Raw genomic sequence first — 20,810 nt, forward strand, 5'->3', positions numbered from 1 at the left:
ACATTCACAAATGAGCTTAAGAAATAGAATTATACCAGTTTCTCTGAAACCCCCTGTGTGGTCTTCCCAGGTTGGAATCACTAACTCTCCCTCAGAAGTAGATCATTCTTTAGAATTTGGTGTGATGAGTCATTTTCTTACCTTTCTTCTTAGGTTTTATTATATACGATTCTATCCCTAAAAAAATATCATTAGTTTTGTCTATTCTGGAATTTCAAATAAATGGAATCATATTGTATCTGTTCTTATAGATAGATAGATATCCATTTATTTATTTATCCATTCATTCATTTTCCTGCAACCATTTAAAAAAAAATTATTTATTTGTGTGACAGAGAGCATGCGAGAGCATGAACGCACACAGGGGGAGTGGGAGAGGAAGAAACAGATGCCCCACTGAGTAGAGAACCCAATTGGAGGTCCATCCCAGGACCCTGGAATCATGACCCGAGCCAAAGGCAGAAGCTTTAACCCACTGAACCACCCAGGCACCCCTGTAAACTATATTCTTATCATGTTGCATTGCTCTTCAAAGACATGGAGGTGGATGGAGTCAGACTTCTAGAAAGTTCTGTTTTTCAAATCCTTGGGTTCACTTCTTGTGGTCTTTTGTTTTATTATTATTATTATTATTATTATTATTATTATTATATTGGGAAGCAGGGATTCAATACAATCCCCAGCTTAATGAATTCCTAAATAACCATATGATATGTATTATGATTAGAGGAAAAGTAACCATAAATATATTCTGTGACATTTATTTAAATTGCTTATCCTATTATTTCAAATTCCTTCAAGGTTCTCAAAGAGTTGAGCTTCCAGAGAGAATGATATTTGGATCAGTAAGCTATTATTTTACTAGTCAATAGTTATTGTATCTATTTTAAGTACTTATATTCTTACAGACAAAATAATCATAAATAACTGGAAAAAGGTCGTCTTTGAAGTCATAACGCAGAAAGCATTGTCCAATGGTTTCAGCTTAATAAAATTCTAGGTAAAATTCTTGTGCGAAAATGAAGAATATCAGAGATATTACTCTCAGCAAACCTAGCTCAACAGAGCAATGGCTAACGCTTATGTACTTGAGAGCAGTGAGGCTATGTATGCGGATATGGCCTCAGAGTTCTGGGACCATTTGGCTAGTTTCTCTGTTTATAAAATTCTAAATTTCTAATAAGCTATGTCAAAAATTTAGGTGACATGGGTAAAATCTGAATTTAATTGGGGTATATTATTTGACTGTCTAGTGAAGAGCCATCCGTCTGTTAGATAGTTAGATAACTAACATACGATGCATAAGGGAACAAGACAGGTGGTTCCAGAAGCTAAGATGGACTAACCACGAAGAACAGCCAATGTCAACAACTTAGGAGACAATTTAGATAGGACAGTGATACTCTTTGCTTTTTCATTTTCAGAATGACCGAGGGATATTTTGGTAGGATTACTTCTGTCCGTCTCTCCTTCTGGAAACTGTAATTTCTCCCTCCCTTGAGATTAGGCACAGTCATGTGGCTGCTTAAGCCAGTGAAGCGTGAGCCGAAGTGGTGATGTCACTTCCAGTGAACCCACTTCACTGTGTCTCTCCTTCCCTGACTTGAGACATGACGGAACATCACCAAACCTCACATGGAAAACAGCTACTGGGATTGTCTGTCATGCCTGCACGGTGTGTGAGCACAGTGTGAGCAAGAAATACACTTGTGTTGAGGAAGAGTTTAGGCTGTTTGCGCTGCATGAGAGCACTTAGGCATGCCACAGGTACCGACACTGACCATGGGAGGTGAGTCGTGAACTGGAGACCTAGCAGTCAAGACCATGGATACCGGTGTCCGAGACCTTGACTCTTCTTTTCCCACATGAGTCCCACCAAACGTGAGGGAAATGGGACTTACTATCCATTCAAGAAAAATTCACACTTACACTTTTGTGATAAGAATGAAGAAAGGAAAGTTATTTAAACAAAAGGATTCCATTCCTGAAAACCATAATTTGGTTATCTTTTAAGGATTAAAAAATGTGTGTGTATGCAAGTATATGACATACATATATGCATTTAATGTGAGCGGATGTACAAGGTCTGTGTCTGCTGTCCTGACTTCTCTAAGGTCTGCTGGCTCTGGAAAATAGAGGTTTCTCGAAACAGAGCTCTGTCCTGAACCCATTCTTACATGCTGCAAACACTACTGGAACAGAATTTATCAACAAAAAAGCAAAAGGTAATATTAACTTAGCGGCTTCCCTTTGAAGCCAGTAAACCCCCTTCCTCCATGTCCTACCTCATGTCTCTCGCCTTGTAGAGAGCCCTCGCCTCACGTGGGTCACATGGGATCATCAAACATCAACGGGACTTTTACTTTTGGCATTTCTCACCCTCATACTCTTTTCTGATGCTCCATCTCAAAGGGCCTCTGCCCTTGCTTTTCTAGAATCTGTAGTTTACACACTAATAGCTGCCTTCTCCCAAACACAAGTGGTCTTGTCTGCACCCCACCAACATAAACAAACAAAACCCTTCAAAACTCAGGATCGCAAGCAAATCCTTTTCTGATCTGAAAAAGAAGATAAATTCTTTCTTTTCTCCCTATCTTTTTATCCCCACCCATTCCCATGTCCTTCTCTGCATCCATTCCTCACCCTTTATCCCAACAGAGAGGTCCCGAACCTCACCCTCAATAACATTTCTGGTCTAGAGCCACGATGCAGGCAGTCACAGTAATGCTGGCTATGACAAACAAACGAAGAGGAGTGGAAACTCAGGGAATCCCACTTTCCAAGATGACAGGCAAGTGCAGGGACGGTACATGAGGTCCCCGCTGTCTGACACGCAGTGTGGGAGAGCCCTCTTGGTGCGTTGTGTCAGGACTCTGATGCCACAAGGGAGACCAGGCTAGAAAGGGGGCAAGCAGGACTCAGGACATATTTTTCACTCAAAGAATTTTCGTGAAGCAATAGAGAGAATCGACAAAGTCACTCTCAGTAATAAATATAGTTTTGATATTTCCTTTAGATGAGATGAATCTCAAAAGTGAGGGTCCTATGATGACATAGAATTGTTCTTTCTCATTTCATGTTTCTAAGTGCCAAACAGTTTTTTTTTAGACATTTAAATTTTGGGGCGCCTGGGTGGCTCAGTCATTAAGCATCTGCCTTCAGCTCATGTCATGATCCCAGGTCCTGGGATCGAACCCCACATTAGGCTCCCTGCTCAGTGGGAAGCCCTCTCCCACTGCTCCCTCTCATGCTTTCTCTCTCTCTCTCAAATAAACAAATAAAATCTTTTTTAAAAATTTAAATTTTGAATCCAAAACACCCTGAATGATTTCTCTGATATTATAACTATTGTTATTAATTACAATGTCATACTAGTAATATTGTTTAAGATTTATGAGGGCATATATGTGCTAATAACTACATTAAACATTTACATTGTCATAGAATTTCAGCGAATTGGGTGCTATTATCTTCACTTTACCAATGAGGTATCACCTTTAGAGGTCATATGGCAGCCCAAGGTCAACATTGGTGAGCAGCGGAATGGTGGCTCAACCTTAGCTTGTCCCATCTCAGACCCTAGGTCTAAGTCCTCCAACATATACATCTGCTCTGACTCTTGAGACTTTACATGCCTCTTGGAAGAGCTTAATATACTTGATTTGGATCATCTTGAACTTTTCTCTCAGCACCAAAACACAACAACAGAGCTCAGAACCCCTGGTCTTTATTCATGTACTTTCTGTCCAGCCATGTGATGACAAAATGGTGGGCATGATCCCCAGATGGACAAGGGGATAGAAGACTCAGGCTGGGAGGTGTGTGGACTCGTGCCACTATAAACTCGGTTTCCTCACCCATGATTTGAAGTTTGTGGTCCTCACAGGTTCCCTCCGGAGTCTCTTCCAGATGTGGAATTTGGAGGCTCTATGTGCTCAATGCGTGGCTTTTATGTGGTTTCACATCTGAATTCAGAGTGATTCTGCTTCCCCGTGGGCATTTTTCCGTGGTTCAGGGAACATCAACAACATTCACAGCATTTGCAGACAGTTCCGGCGACAAGGCTGGAATTCATTACTTTCAGTAGCCAAAAAGCCTTTATACTTCTATAGGTTTGGTGCCAGTTGAAGTCGGTTCATCCCTGGATCTTCTGGTCCACCTTTTTGCCCTAGCTAAAAGGGCCTTCTGGAACTAGGAAATGAAGACCTTTGCCTTTGACGTTTGGGCTGGGAAGAAGTGAAAACTGATCTAATAATAATTAGTTATGGTTTAATATGCGAGGTCGGAACGTCCTTGTTTTTCATCCTGGAGCCTGGTAAGAAAGAGCCAAGGGGAAAGAGAGATTGATGGGAAGAGCACAAACCCCTGAAATGTTCTCACGCCATGTAGAATAGGTGATCCTTGGGCGCCTTCTCATATCATGTTAAGAGCCCGTGGCAGCCCTGAAAGAAATGGAGAAACCCAGTGAAGGTAGTGGATTAAAGGGTTTTCTTGGATTGTTCTCCGAGGCCAAACACCTTGGTACATGAGCTGCCTGCCTATTTACTGCAAAAGACTGTGGTCTCAGGCTGGATCAAGACTCTAGGCTCCAAGAAAGAGGGTTTGGGTTCAGATAACTGGCTCTGAGTAAACAGCAGCTTGTTTTTCTAACACTAGAGACGTATTCACTTCTCACTTCAGGAACGGGAGTGATGTCTGGGATAACATATGACCCGACACAAACATATGCCCCAAACATTGTGGGGCAAACTCTTTCCAGAACTTTCCAGTGGGTTGCCATGTGAAATTGGTGTTGGTGGTTTAGTTGCCATGGGGCTATTTCACTCACTTTCTGAAGAGAAAACACCGGAACAGAGAAGCCAATGTAAAGACATTCTGTGTGTGTGTGTGTAGCACAGCTGTGACTTGACATATCTAGTAAGATCAGCCTGTTTCTCACTGCTGGGAAATTCAGTATGGTCCAGAAAGTTGCAAAGGGTGAGGAGGGTATCTATGAATAGTTTAAAAAGGAAAGTGTTAAAGAATCCTTCAAGTATCACTCTGCCCTAGAAAGGAACGTAGATGAGGAGAGAAAAAGAGCTGGTTCCAGGAGAGGAAAAACAGATGGTGCTTCACAAGGAATGGCCCTGCCGTTCATCTTTGTCTTCTGACAGGGCTTCAAACGTGAATGCTCCGGCTGTAGGGGGAAGGCACAACACTGGGGACCCACCAGTGATGTCCGATGACTGAGACAGGTCAGACCCCCGGAGGCCGGGGATCCGGTGCTGCCCCACCGGGATGGTGCATCAGAGGTCAGTGGGGACAGTGAGCCAACTGTCCGCTCTCATCCATCTTGAGTGAGATGGCAAGACTCCAGGGAGGGGAATTTCAGCTGAATGGTTAAGTGGCCAGGGCAAGTGGGGCTTATCACAGACACCAGAAACAGAACAAGGAAATTTTCACGAATGGTTTTTAGAGACTTGACTGAATTTTAAATCTTCTCCCTATGATCCTATGGCCTCACAAAGTTTTGTGAGTCTTATCCTTATCCCTTCCCTCATCAGCTCCAAGGATGAAGGGAGCCAGAGACTCTGCTCAGGGCAGGCAGCCCACGGCCAGCCAGCGTCTTCAGACACCCCTCATGTTTGGGAGTTTCTGCAGATTTGAACGTAGTCTTGAGTCATTTGCCTGGAAGCATCATGTCCAGTGATAGCTCTAACACACTGCTGTCCCATGGGAAAAACAAGGCTTTAGTGTGGAAAGTGTAGGCTTTCATTTACTACTATGATTTTAACATAAGGAATAGGAGGTTCCATGATGACACTTAAAAAAATAAGAATATTTCCTTAAATACCAAAAAGTCCAATGTTGAACTCAACAGTAGAAAAAGAATATCCAGTCCCCGAAGAAAGGACATTCTACACTCAGGATTATAGGTGCCGCACGAGCCGGACAACAGCAGCAATTTTGGACTTTTCATTGTTAGCATGGTGTTATGGGGATACACAGGTGGTAAGGGTCAGTGCATTGGTTCTCAAATTTGAACAGGTGCCAGAATCACCTAGAAGGCTTCTTAAAACACAGATGGCCAGGCGCCACCAATGCCAGAGTTTCTGTTTCAGTAGGTCTAGGATGGGGCTTCTAGTAAATTCCCAGGTGCTGCTGCTGCTGCTACAGCTGCTGACCCAGGGTGCAGTCCCCTTTGAGAACCACCATCCTAGTGCATTTAGGTTCAAGAGACATATGTAAAAGACATTCAGGTTTACCCCCATTCACACCTGTTTTCTGGAAGGAAGTGTAATGGGCTGTAATAAAGCCAACACTTGTTGAGCTGAGCAGAGAGGTTGCTGGCAGTGAGAACCCAGGTGTTCTGGATTCCTAGACCGTGCTGGAGGCTGGAATGAGCTTGGGACAGAGGAAAGGGGCATAAAATATTCAACAAAATGCTAGCGTGCGGACAGACCTGGGAATGACAGGCATGGTGATGACATCGAGCATTGAGTCCGAGAGCTTGAATTCCAATTCCAGCTGCAACTGTCACCAGCTTTGAAAACTTAGCAAGTTACTTAACCTTGGTGAACCTCACTTTCCTCCCCTGTAAAACTGGGACCACTGCGAGGCTTGTGTTTCAGTCCTTAGCTGTAGTCAGCTGAAGTCCACTCTGACTGCCTGAAGCAGGAAAGAAATTTATTGTAAGGATATTGGGTTCTACAGGAAAAAGGAAATTTTTTGCCAACAAATCATTGGTACAGGAGAAAAAAATGTTGAATGAAAGACAAATCAGAGACACAATGACAAGACAATTGCTGGGCTTCATTTGGATCCTGATTCAAGGAAATCCACTGTAAAAAGGCAGCTGGAAACTTATAATATGCCTGGGTACCAGACAACATTAAGGAATTACTGTGAATTCTGTTTGGTGTGATAATATAATGAGATTATGATTCTTATAGAGACCTTAACAGAGGCTAATGCACTAAGGTATTTACAGGTGAAATAACACAATGTCTAAGGTTTACATTGAAAAACTTCAGGGAATGATGAGCACTGAGTAATGTATAGAATTGTTGAATCATTATATTATGCACCCCAAATTAATATAACACTGTATGTTGTCTATACTGGAATGGAAGTTTAAAAACTTAACAACAACAACAACAACAAACTTCAGGGAAGCAGAGAATGTAGAAGAAGTAGGATTGATAAAATGTTGATTATCGGTATGAAGACATAAGGGATTTATCTGTTTCTCTATGTGAGTGTGAGCCTGTGGGTGTATGTGTGTGCACTTGAAATTCTTTATGATAAAATGTCCTCAGAGGTTCTGCTGCATCCCAAGGACCCACATAAAACTGAGGCATTTCAGAGGATGGTGGCCTGTGGTCTTCAAAGTCATGTGTTCTGGTGGACACTTTCTGGACATTCATGCCTTCACTAGTCTGTCCACGTGGCCTCTTTTTGTTAGCCTAGGTGGGACCGAATACTTTAAACCATTCCCGAGCTCCTTTTCTCCATCAAGATTTCCCTATTTTAAAAGACATGCTCCTTCTAGACACTGAGCTCTATCAGGTCACAGAGGGGATCTGTTACTGTTATGGGTGGCAAAGTAATGAATATACTAAAACTTGCTGTCGCTTTGGTTCCTAGCAGAGTTTCAAAATAAACATGGAGACTTCAAAAGAAACTCAGGGAGCCGATTAGTTCCCTACTTGTTGTCTTTCCCCTGCTTCTTACCCACAGTCTTCACTGCCTCACATCACAGCTGGTCCCTTCCAAAGGGATAGAAAACCATGCATCCCAACATCCCGAGTGAACTAGGTGATCCAGCCTGGCTTGTGGTCAACATCCTTCATCGCTGGGTCAGCCAATCAGAGCAGAAGCTGTGGTTGAGCAAGATTGCATCCAAATATGTTATTTTGTATCCCCGCATATTCCCTCCCCCACCACATATTCCTATTTCTTCTCCCCCAACCCAGACCACAGGAGCCCCCACCACTAGTATCCTATATATCTATGTTATTATTGTCTACGTGATTTTCTGTGCTGCCCCACTAGGCTTCTTGATTCTGTTCCAGGTCCCTTACTGCTTTGGCTGGGCAGTGTGAAGCCTTTCTACTTGCATCTAGGAAGGCTTCACTCACCAGCTCCTTCTCTAGAGTTTCTGTAGCCTTGCGGCCGTGTTATATATGTTGTTATTCCACCGTAAGTTGTCTTTTGCATTCCAAATGGCTATGGGAAAGTAAGCAGTGCCTCACCTATTGGGATGAAGGCCCAGCTTCCCTGGAATAGGGGCTGAATATATATCAGACCACTCATTGCAGATAGGGGGCATTTTCTTGCTATATTCCACAACACTTAGCAAAAAGTAGGTGCTTAAAAAATAAGCAGTTGTAAAGATAACGTTCAACCAGAAGAAAGGCTCTAAGGGTGGGAATTTTGGACAAGCTGTAGTTGGGGGAAGACATACTCTTGAGCAAGTGTCCTCCAAATTATTTCATGAAGATTTTTTTTTTTTATTCTTTGTTAGACTGGTTCTGGAAAAGTATTGGTTGAATGAAAGCTGAAAGTTCCTTTATAGTATTATTTATACTTTAAAAAAAAATTGAATGGGTTTTTAAATGGGACCCTGAGTAATAAGCTTATAAGAGCTTTGAAAATCAGTGATAGGCAAAATAAATCAAGGGAACTGAAGGAACATAATAAATTGGATCTAAAAGACATGTGATAGAGTCAGCCTATCTCGTCTGTGTCAGTTTAGAATAAAAAATGCATTAACTAAACATTCTGACAAACTGATCCCAGTGGGGACAGGAGCTGTCCCCTCTAGTACCTAGCTCAGGGCTCCATCGAGGCATGGAATAAATAGTTGTTATCCCATGTTGAAATAATATATTGGACATATTCCATTACTAAGATATATTACTCTTTTAACCGAAGTAGAATTGACCACAATGTGACATTAGTTTCAGGTGCAGAACATGGTGATTGGACAACTCTGTGTTACGCTGTGTTCACAAGCTGGGTAGTGGTCATCACTTGTCACCATACAACACTGTTACAGTACCATTGACTATATTCTTTATGCTCTACCTTTTTATCCACGAATGATATCTTATTAAAACTAACTTCTATCCATCTACGTTTCTATGTTTCATCTATGTTTCATCATGTATGTTTCTAATGTGGCTAGTAGAGCATTTATAATCACAAACGTGGCCCTCATTCTGTTTCTATTGGGCTGTGCTGCCTCAGAGAGATAGGGCCGGGTGTGGAGAAAGAACTCTAGCAGCTGTGGGGAACTGTGGGCTAGGTGTCAGAGCAGGGAGTGATGTTATAGACCATCTCAGCTGACCTCCTTTTGCCTATGAATAGACTGGTCAGCTGTGCCACTCATGCTGCTCATGCTGGTCTACCAGAAGTCAGGATTGGGAGGGCCAGGCCACGCCCTTCTCCAAGCTCCCTGCAGGGCTCTTGTCTGACTCATCAACTTTGAGAAGGCACTGACTATGCGGGTCACCCTCTCAGGAGCTTCTGCATGTCTAAAAACATTTTTATTTATTTAATAAAAAATATTTTTAATTAAAAAATATATTCAAGATAGACAATTTAGCAAATAAGAAAAGATCCAGAAAAAAAATAGTAGTTAAATATCCACAATGCTATCACCCAGGAAAAATAATAGAAAAATTTACCTCGCAATTGCTATGTCCAGATACTATTTGAACCTCACACATACTGTGTTTCATCAAAACAAAATCACCAGTGATTACAAGAGGCAACTCTTCTTTATGGGACACCAAGAGAAGAAAAAAAAAATGTTGCCAATTAAACTCTGCCATAATGCTTCCTGATCACTTAGAATTTCTCTTTTATACTTAGTAAAAAAGATTTCCTTTTAGATTTACTTAGGCATAGAGGTGTACCATGAATTACTCTTCATTTGTTCATTTGTGAACAAAATGAAATGATTAAGTTTTTACTAAGCTTCTTCACATACAGTCTCAAATGCTTGACTAAATCATTAACGACCAAGTCCTTGTTTCTTTACAATATCTTCTGAGCCAATAAGAACGTTGGTGGTTCAGTCTTTTTTGAGGGAATCTATAAAGGGACTACAAGTCCCTACCCTGGGCTTTGAAGCTGACTTTGCAAATTATCCAGAACTTGTCTCTTTTTGATTCCTGCTTCTAGAACTTTGCAAAACACACCTGGCTCTACCCAGTCACTTCCTTCTCCCTTCAATCATCTGTTTCCTGGGAATTAAGAGTGCTCTACTATTGCCTTCAAGATCGTTTTGTAAGTGCTGGTATCTATTCTGCAATTTTTTTGACAGAGCTTTTTTTGCTGTTGTTGGGGAAATTTTGACATTTTTCAAGGTACAGGAAAAACAGAACGCTGTCTTATCAACAGTGAGGTGGTATCTCACTGTGGGTTTTTTTTTTTAATTTTTATTTTTATTTATTTATTTGACAGACAGAGATCGCAAGCATGCAGAGAGGCAGGCAGAGGGAGAAGGAGGTGAAGCAGGCTCCCCGCTGAGCAGAGAGCCCGATGTGAGGCTCGATCCCAGGACCCTGGGATCATGACGTGAGCTGAAGGCAGAGGCCTTAACCCACTGAGCCACCCAGGCACCCCTTCACTGTGGTTTTGATTTGTATTTCCCTGATGTCGAGTGATGTTGAGCACTTTTTTATGTGTCTGTTGGCAATTTGGATGTCTTTGCAGAAATGTCTGTCAGAATGGCTAAAATTAACAAGTCAGGAAACAATAGATGCTGGCGAGGATGCAGAGAATGGGGAACCCTCCTACACTGTTGGTGGGAATACAAGCTGGTGCAGTCATTCTGGAAAACAGTATGAAGGTTCCTCAAAAAGTTGAAAATAGAGCTACCCTAAGACCCAGCAATCACACTGCTGGTTATTTACCCTAAAGATAAAGATCTGAAGGGGCATCTGCACCCCAATGTTTACAGCAGCAATGTCCACAACAGTCAAACTGTGGAAAGAACCTAGATGTCCATCAACAGATGAATGGATAAAGATGTGGTGTATATATAGACAATGGAATACTATGCAACCACCAAAAACCCCTGAAATCTTGCCATTTATAACGACATGGATGGAACTAGAAGGTATTATGCTAAGTGAAATAGGTCAGTTAGAGGAAGACAATTATCAGATGATCTCACTGATATGAGGAATTTAAGAAACAAGACAGAAGATCATAGGGGAAAGGAGAGAAAAATGAAAGAAGATGAAACCAGAGAGGGAGACAAACCATAAGAAACTCTTAATCTCAGGAAACAAACTGAGGGGTTGGAGGAGGGGAGAAGGGAGGGGGGAATGGGGTCGCAGGGTAAGGGACATTGTGGAAGGGATGTGCTATGTTGGGCACTGAATTGTGTAAGACTGATGATTCACAGACCTGTACCCCTGGGCAAATAATACATTACATGTTAATAAAAAATAAAATAAAATAAAACACACACATATGCTAAATAAAAACATCATCTCATATGCTGAAAAAAGTAAAAATAAATTTTCTTCATTCTAAATTAAAAAATAAAAAGATACCTATTCATTCTATGATAATGAATTAATGTTAAAAACTAATTTCCCGTGACCATAAGGCACAGAGTATTTAAAAACATTATTCTGTATTGCATTATCAGTACAAGTATTGTCAATGGATGGTTAATAAAAAGAAAAATATATAAAAAAACATTTTAAAAACACGTGAACATAAATTCCATCAGTTGTGAGGTGTATCTGGGTTTCAGATATATAAATATGTGGAAGATGGTGTGTCTTTGAATCAGTGAAGTGGGATATAGTATAAACTTGTTTTATTTTCACGGGAACACTCTGAGATAGTGCAACTGTGATTACTAGCCCATTATACAGATGGGAAAACTCGGGCACAGAGACCTTCAGCCACTTATTTAAGATCACAATATTTAACACTTATAAATAAGTCTTAGAAGTACCATGTGTTTCTGTCTGCTAATGTTTATCTGAACATTTCTTTGCCAACTAGAAAGATTACATTTTTTGAAAGATCTAGAATAGGGAATATTGTATTTAAAAATCTTAAGATGCCATGCGAAAAATAGTTATGCATATTGAAGTTATGAATAAACATTTATGCTCACTAAAATAAAACAAGGAAGACAGAATATTTTCAAAATCTTTATCCCCCGTAGCTTTAAGTACACTTCTAAAAAATTCTTCTTACTTTATGTCAGATGAAATGTCTGCTAAGAAGCACTTTGTCTCGAGTGTCCCTCCATCCAAATGTTCACAGCTTGCCTGATTTAAGACTCGGAACAGTAGAAGATGCTTACATTCTGGACCACTCTCTGTGTCTAAAACTTCAGGATAACTAGGATGTTTGAGATTTTCAAAAAATATATATTGACCTGAATTTGATCTACCCAATTTACCTTAACAGAACTGATGTTTTCCATCCAACCCATCCCAAATATTTTTTAATTGAGTTTTTAATTTTAATTCCGGTATAGTGAACATGCAGTGTTCTGTTACCTTCAAGTGTACAGTATAGTGACTCAATGATTCTAGACATCATTACTCAGTGCTCATTATGATAAATATACTCTTAATCCCCTTCACCTATTTGATTATAAAACTATAAATCAGTTCTGCTTTCAAATATCCTTCTTCCTCTTATGAAAATTCTGCTTCTGGAGCTGTTTTTCAAGCCTTGGGATATTGAACCATGTGTTTTAACAATGGGCAGTGTTCACTTCATCATTTCCAGGCTTAGAATTTTAAGGTTCATGAAATTTCTGCAGGACAGATTTCAGGGCAGTTGTTTTTCAAATGCTCTCAAATAATACCTTGTATGGATCTGTGGGATGCCTAGTGGAACAGAGACCGAAGGCATGCACACTGCCTTATTTTCTGGTAGGCAAAGTGGGTAGGTTATGGAAAGCATGGAAAGGCAAGGTATAGAGCAGAGAGAAGGCTATGTGAGCAATCCATTCCCACTTCACAGATGAGAAGACGGGGGCTAGTGAGGTTGAGTGATGAGCCTGAAGTCACACGGTTGGTCCCGTCCCTGGCAGATAGAGGACCCAGTTCTCTGGTTGCAGAGACCTTGGTGACAAAATAGTGCTATTTGGGTGTGGAAAAGTAAGCCCCAAGGCACTATTGTGGGGTGGGCGGGACGTCTTCCAGACGTCTCTCTGGAAGACAATATATCAGTGTGTGACAATGAAAATGCCTTTTGGTCCCAATTCCACTTTTGATGATTCATACCCACCCAATGATCAAGAGGGTTGCTCAAAGGTGTACAAATAAGATTGTTCGTTATCACATTGTTTAAAATATTAAGGAATTCAGAAACAACTCGAATATTCCATAATCATAATCAATAAAATTTATTAATGGTACAACTAATAAACTCCCATAGGAAAAAATGCATAATGGCATGAGAATCTTTTCATCAGATTTCTATATTAAGTGAGGAAAAAAATTAACAATGGCTTTAAATTGTGTGGCCCCTCTACTCTGCCCGTATAAGGAAATTACTAAAATATCATCACTGTGTTATGCAAGATGCTTTGTTGCAAGTAACAGAAACTCAGTAAGGGTCGCTCCAGCTCTCTGATATTACCACTGTGATATTTAGCTTTTCTGAGGGACCCTAAGAAAGCCTCTGGATACTAGCCTATGGTGCAGAATGTGAGCACGATGTAGAACATTCTCGTTCTTTTCCTTCGGTGACAGGCTGAGTCACCATGCGTGGGCCTGTCCTCTGCCCTTTCTCACAACTTCCACTTGATCCACTGACAAGTACTGAGAACAGTTGCTGGACTCAGCGAATATGGAGGAAAGAAATCTGTGATCTGGACTTCAGTCCCCTTTGGGAATACATGGCCCGTAGCCACATGAGTGTCTCGGGCTTTGTGAGGACAGGGAGGAAGCACAAGACCTGGTCCCTGGAGTGGAGAAATGCACAGAAAAGGCACCAGGATAGTCACACAAGGGGGTCTCAGGTTAATGCCCCAAAGGAGGGTGCAGCCCGGGTGCTATAGGCAGTGAGCGTAGTGGGCAGCCTGGAGAAGGTGAGGAGAAAGTCTACCCAAAGGAAGGGACGCATGGAGAAGAATGAACAGTTTGCAGAGCAAGGTTTCAGGGGAGGGTAGAATGATTTCAGGCAGACAACTGGGATGACTCCAAGCAGGAGAGTCTGGAGTGGTCAGCTGTCTTGGGACAACCATCTTAAGATGTAAACATTATGTTTTATTTGTTTTCACAGTCACTGTGTGCAACAGAAATCCATCATGCTATCAGTATTCTCAATATAGAAAGAGCTCCTACAAAGCAATAAGAAAAAGTATAAAAGCCTGGATGTTGGATCAACCAGACAGGGTAACAGAAATGAAGTAAGGGTAAGTGAATTTCTGAAGGTGACTTCTTAGATTCAACTGATAAACCCCAAAGTTTAACCAAGTGGGAGATAATTGTCTTCCAGCATTTATCATCTCTCTTAAAAATACAAATGGTAAAGGCAACATAGTCAATGAACGTTTGCAACATGCATCATCATTCATTATCCCCAAAGTCACATTGATTAAGTTTAAATTTCTCAATCTTGCCGAGATCAACTCGAAAAGCAAAGATTAAAAACTGACACGGGAAGAAAATTCTTTATGACTAAGAGTAATAAGCTTGTTTAGATGTTTCTCAAACTTCAGTTTCTAGCAAGTTCATTAATTAATAAAAAACAAGGCGTTGTGAGGACTAACAGTCAGTTCTAGGCAATGTGTCAGTTTTGATAATGTTTTAAGCAAATTTGACTCCTGTCACTTCTCAGATAAGAACACTAATTGTATTTTTTCTGGTTTATTTTAGCTAATTCAATCGAGTGAATGGGAACACAAAAACGAAAACAAAATTCATTGTCACTTTGGGAAGCGTATCTGCTTGTTACTAATGAGGCTGCTACCCCAGGTTGGTGTCAGGAACCAGTGAAGCCCTTTTCTAGCTTGGGCTCACCTGGTTCTGGTCACCTGCATACCCAGATGCCGCCACCACCGTCCCACCCCCCCCACACAAACTCACCCACACAGGCAGACCTGCCAGGGGTCCAGGGCTCTCGCTCTCGTTCTTGGTACCATAGAGGGCTTGCGTGCTGTACAGAGTACACGTGGTAGATGGTGTGAGTAGTCACTGACCCATTCCCCCATTTCCCCTCCCTGGGTTCACCACTGAAACCCAGGCCTCGCCCATGATGTGTGTTGGCCAATGAAAATGGAGCAAAAGTAACAGCTGTTACATCTGGACGGATGATTTAGGAGTGATTTGGGTCTATGTCACAATCTGTTTCCCTTTGGCCTGGGCCCAGACAGCAACTGGTATGATTGCCCTGGGTTCTCTTAGAGAAGACAAACATGACGATGTGGCAGAGCCCCCAGTCAGTGCACAACAGCAAACACTGTGAGTCAGACAGAAAGCTCCAGTGAGCTTTGGGACTGCTTGTTACTACAGCATAACCAAGCCTAGTCCAACTAGCATGCTGGCAGGGAAAGGAGGCTCAAATGAGTGCTACCCCTAAAATTGGTCCCTGGTTACTAGATCTCTGAGTTGCACCCAGTGCTTGGATGCTTGAACTGAGCCTCCCATAGTGGCCTTTGTTGAGATGGTCCTCAGTCCTCACGGAATCCAGCATGTTCTCTCCCTGTCCCACCCACCGCTCTGGTCTCATCACCTTCCCTTCATCTCATTCCATGTGCCTTCCCTGCCTTAAACCTGGGAAACGTTAGAAACCCCAGGGGAAGTAGGAAGCTCTGTTTCTGTTTCCCCCCAAACATTCTCTCTGCTGGAGCCTTCAGTATTTCCCTAAGGGATCAGGCTTTTGGAAGCAGATGCCAGGCAAGAGTTATTTTTCCTGTAGTCCTGTCCCATCTTACCCTGGAGGTAATGAGCACAGAGCCATAAAACTAAGCTGTTGGAGCAGAGGACAAATACTGGGTTGTTTCATATTCTCACTTACTGTTCTGCCATGGAGTTTTGAAACTTCTTGTTTGGAATAACACCTTTAGTGTATTACTTAAAGTAACCCTAATTGTGACACACCTTTCTTCTTTGACATTGATTCCTTTAGAAAGTCCTAACTCTCTGGGCCAGTTCTGATGGGGGGGAAAAATAAAAAAAAGGAGTGATCATGAGGGGACATACCTCTACTCATCCAACAATAGATAAAAAATGGGACAAGTCATATTTCTCGAATGCTGTGCAGATTCTGTTTGATGACAAATTTCAGTTTTAAAAAAGCTTTATTAAAGAACAACTTATTTCAGTTGCATACCTCCTGCCCTTGAGGCTTCGTAAATGTGGAAATACAGAAGCAAACATCCAAACATGAGCAAATATCATGCTGCCAAATGAACAGCTCAGAAAAGTGTAAGCTCCCTGAGGCGGGATCACATGTACCAACTCACTGTCATGCCATCATGTACCATGTACAGTGACCAGCACATAGGGCACACTCAGGGAACTGTTGTTGAGGAAGTGAGTCACTAAGGACTTCAGTGAGTGAGCAGAAGGGAGAGAACACTTGCAGCCAGACTTTTGAGTGAAGATTTCCTACCAGAGCATGGATTCCACATGATCTTTCCAGACAAGGGTGAGAAAACAAATTAAAATCAACTCCATCTTTTCCTCACATTTTATTTTATTTTATTTTATTTTATCTTTAAAGATTTTATTTTTTATTTGTCAGAGAGAAAGAGAAAGCATAAGCAGGGGGAGCTGCAGACAGAGGAAGAAGCAGGCTTTCCAATGAGCAAGGAGACCAATGCAGGACTCGATCCCAGGACCCTGGGATCATGACCTGAGCCCAAGGCAGATGATTAGCTGACTGAGCCACTCATGTATCTCTTTTCCTCACATTCTGATAAATAAACTGTTATTAAACGTGGCAATTGTTATACATTTCTGGTTTATTTGTGTACATGTGCTTGAGGCCAAATATAAGTCCCACTTGGGCAAATTTCTGTGGACGACTACACCTGAACTTAGTTGTCCACCATGCCCACTCTCAGCCCCATCCTCCATCAGAATCACCACCAGATAAGACCATGTGATGATGGCCTGACGAAACTACCCAATTCATTTTGTGTCTTTAATTTTGCGTTGGTTCACTGAGAACCATTTCTGTAAGTTTCCTTCATGGCCAAAGAGCCCAATAAACATTGGGCTTAATCACATCTGTGTACAAGTTTTATAAAATAAACCCACTTGGAAATCTTCTTGTTTCGAAATCCAACAACTTTCGGGGAATAACAAAAACATAGTGCACATGCTTGTGTGCGTATGTTGTGAGTGCGTGTGTATGTGTGCACACCCAGGTGTGTGCACGTCTGCAAGACTAAAAATCTTGCTGTTTTAGATAAAATGTGTTTGTTTGTTTGTTTTAATTTGCTCTCTGAAGTGGTGGGCCACGATAGAACTTCACTTCTTTTCTATTTTGAAGTGCATTATAAGAAGATCCTCACGACCGTCAGTTTTGCTTCATTATCCCATAGTTTTTGTGTGAGCCATTTGAGATCAATTTTGTTTAAAGTCAAATATTCACAGTTTTTAAGAAAATGCCATGGTGAATTATCAGCATACAGGATTCAAAGAAACTGGCTCTATATTTTCTGCAAGGGATGATAGAAATTTCACCAACTCTTTTAACAACACTGAAAATTTGGCCTTACACTTGTGGCACTCGTCACATGATACTTTAAATAATCTTCCAAATGTCAGCTGTAATGCTATCTCTCCCTGCTAAGACAATGGATGGACCTAAAATTAGCTAGAAAAAGACAGCTGGGTCTATCAGAGTTTCTTCAAGGAAGATGCCAGAAAATCTTGATTAATACCACCGTTCCCTCTGGAATTAATTTTCAGTTCTGCCATCAGGTGTGTTGATGGAAAGCGGTCATACAATTCTAGTAATTGCCTTGGATTCCTGTGTTGTCCTTCATCAGGGCCTTTAATGAAGTCTGAGTTGTAGCCCCGTGGATGCCAGACTGGAATGCAGGGAGGCTGAAAGCTGACACCAGTTCAGCAGAGCAAAGGGCCATGTGCTAAGGTTGTCTCCATGACAACCTGAGGATTTTCCTGGTGATGCATTTACACAGCAGGTTAAAGTTCTGTGAAATCAACAGCTGTCGTAAGAACAGTATATTAAATATGTTCAGGATAGCAAAATGTGCATTCTTCTCTGTGGTGTTTCATTTGGGGAAATTCTAAAAATGCAAAATGTATGTAAAACAAAATTACCAAAGGCGGGTTATTTCCTTTGACAAATCTCCTTAGTTCTTATTTTTGAAAGGAAGTATGAGTAAATCATTGCTGAACCTTTATTTTCTGGCATTTGTTTCTTTTTAAATGATCTTTTCATGCTCAAATATCCAAATTATAACCCTGATCCCTCTCTGCTGACGAGTGTATCTGCAGTAAGTCACTAGGCAAGTAACCCGGGGGAAGGAAAGCAACATATGAGTCCTGTGACAGAGATCATTTGTTATGCTTCTACTCTGACTTTGTTCTTTTCTACTCGAGGCCTGTTAGTTTTTCAGGCTAACTACTTATTCTGACAGGTATTTGAGAAAAGAAACAGAATTTATCAAATGGTCAAAAAATATATTGATATTTTTAATAGAAAACTCTGTTCAGTTTTTGCAAAGCCTGTGTCCCCAGGTTGAGGGGACTGATTGGCTGGAGGTAAACTAACCTTCATTCAAAGTGAGCAACGTCCTGGCAACTTCTTGAACAGACAGACCGACCATTCCAGTTTGCCCTGGGTAGGGGGTTTTTCTGAGACATTGGAATTTCACTGCTACAATCAAGGACATTTGGGGAAAACCAGGATTAGTTTGGTCACTTTAGCATTCGAAAACATTGGCCAGCATCTGTTAATATGCCAAGCTTGATGGGCATATCACTAAGCAATGGGATCCAAAGTCAAATAGTCCTTGGTCTGTTCCCATCTCCCTCAGTAATTCAGTAGAAAAATGCAGTAAATTAATTTTGACTCTACCTCAGTGTGCTCATATCTATAATAAGAGATGATAAAATGTGCACCTTCACTGATGGGACTCGTGAGCCACAGTACTCTCAAGTAAATAAATATATGGTGGGACCACTTTGTGTTCGAGGCTGACATCTTGGTTGGATTAGAGTGAGCATCTGCCAACCACTTCCTGATTTCCTCTGTCTCTCTACCAGTAGAGATTAACATTGACCAAGGAAGTCCATTCACACAGTACTCCTCTTGGAGCCTGGAACGGAGACTGGAAAGTTCATCTATCTTGGCTAAATCATGACAGACCCAGCAAAATCGGTTATGTGGCATTTTACTGTCTCCTTTCCATGCGGGGACTGAGCAGAGGAAAAAAATCTTTGGACTCTCTAGCCACAGTGAATATTTGCTGGGAATATTTTTCTAAGTCAAATGAATCAAGGTGTATTGGTTGCCCAGCTCCTTTGTCTAAGGTAGGTCTGGGAAATTCAGAGACATATTCTCCCTTTCCTTGAAAGCAAGTGACATAAAATTGTTTTACTCCCTCTGTTTCTGAGTACAGAAAGGAAGCAGTTAGTAATGCTTCTAAAACACTGTCAACAATTAAGATGGAGGCCAAAGGAATGCACATCTTTCATTGTACTCTATCCGCTATGATTCTGTGAGGAAACTCCTGGCTGAATTCCCCAGCACGGTGTTCCAACGGTAGGAATGGAATTCCTTGTCCAACCACATGGAGGAGACTCCAGCATGAGCACTCATTCACTCTCTCACTCACCAGGCATTTATTGAGTGCCCACTGCATGCCAGGCATTATCTAGAGCAATTGGGGGTTGGCGGGGGTAAGACAAAGATTCTTGCCCTTGTGCAGCTTATATCCTAGTGAAGGAGAATAAATTAAAATTCTACCAAAACACACATAAATAATGTCTCATAGATTAGGATTAGATGTAGATTTAGATTAGGATTAGGATTAGGTTTTTAGATTAGGATTATTACAAATTCTTTAGATTAGGATTATTATAACTTCTTCATTTCAAACAACTTCTTCAGATGAGCTCACAGATGAGTCTCCCCTCAAATTCTAAATTATGATATCTTTTAAAATTATGGCATCCTGACTAATATTCTAGATAGACTTTTATTTTCCGGAAAGTTATAATATGCATAATATGAGGATAAAACTAGCAAGTAGGTATTAAGAACTAACCTATTAAAATCTGCCTAAAGTTATTATGCATATGAGTCTGATGTAGAGCTTATTCCAGTAGAGCTTATTATTGGAAGAGCTAAAACTCACCATTTTCTTAGCTAAATGAGCTAATGTTAAAAGGTAACAGACTGAGCTACTCAAAGGCATTGTAGAATTCAGGAACAGAGATTTTGTAGGTTGCTCAGATCCTGATGGGATCGTTTCACTTTGTCTTGAAGGTAACTGAGATGGGTTGCTTTTTGGAAACAAAGTCTAGCTGATTTGTGACAAGATTGAGCATATACCAGCAGATGGCCACAGAACTGGAAGGCTTTGAAGACTCACATTTATTAACCGACATATTAGTCCCAATGACGACGTGTTCTTCACTTTTCATTCACTTGAATCTCATGGCTATGCTGGGCACAGACTTACGGTAAGTGTGGTTTTCTTTACCGCTTCCATATCTTTAAGCCAGATTTCACAAACTGGCCCATAATATCTGATTTACTACTCAAATTATTTTTCCATGTATCTCAGTCGTTTTCCAAAAGATCTACCAGAAACTGAAGTATGTAGAAAGCATTAATTATTATGAATA

At 41.1% G+C, this 20,810-nt stretch overlaps 1 long non-coding RNA gene across 4 annotated transcripts; it reads right to left on the reverse strand.

The window, feature by feature from the left end:
• Nucleotides 1-3,231: 3,231 nt before the first annotated feature.
• On the reverse strand, nt 3,232-15,190 carry LOC309846871. 4 transcript variants are annotated; one of them, XR_014302175.1, is made up of 3 exons: nt 15,080-15,190; nt 6,443-6,648; nt 3,232-4,442 (listed from the first exon to the last, which is right to left on the reverse strand). It is a non-coding gene; the product is annotated as an uncharacterized lncRNA (long non-coding RNA). The 4 variants fall into 4 exon arrangements; XR_014302176.1 differs by lacking the exon at nt 6,443-6,648 and adding an exon at nt 9,672-9,763; XR_014302177.1 differs by having other exon boundaries at nt 15,066-15,190.
• Nucleotides 15,191-20,810: the final 5,620 nt, after the last annotated feature.

This window comes from Mustela nivalis (assembly GCF_964662115.1).
Source record: "Mustela nivalis genome assembly, chromosome: 13".
Lineage (NCBI taxonomy): Eukaryota > Metazoa > Chordata > Mammalia > Carnivora > Mustelidae > Mustela > Mustela nivalis.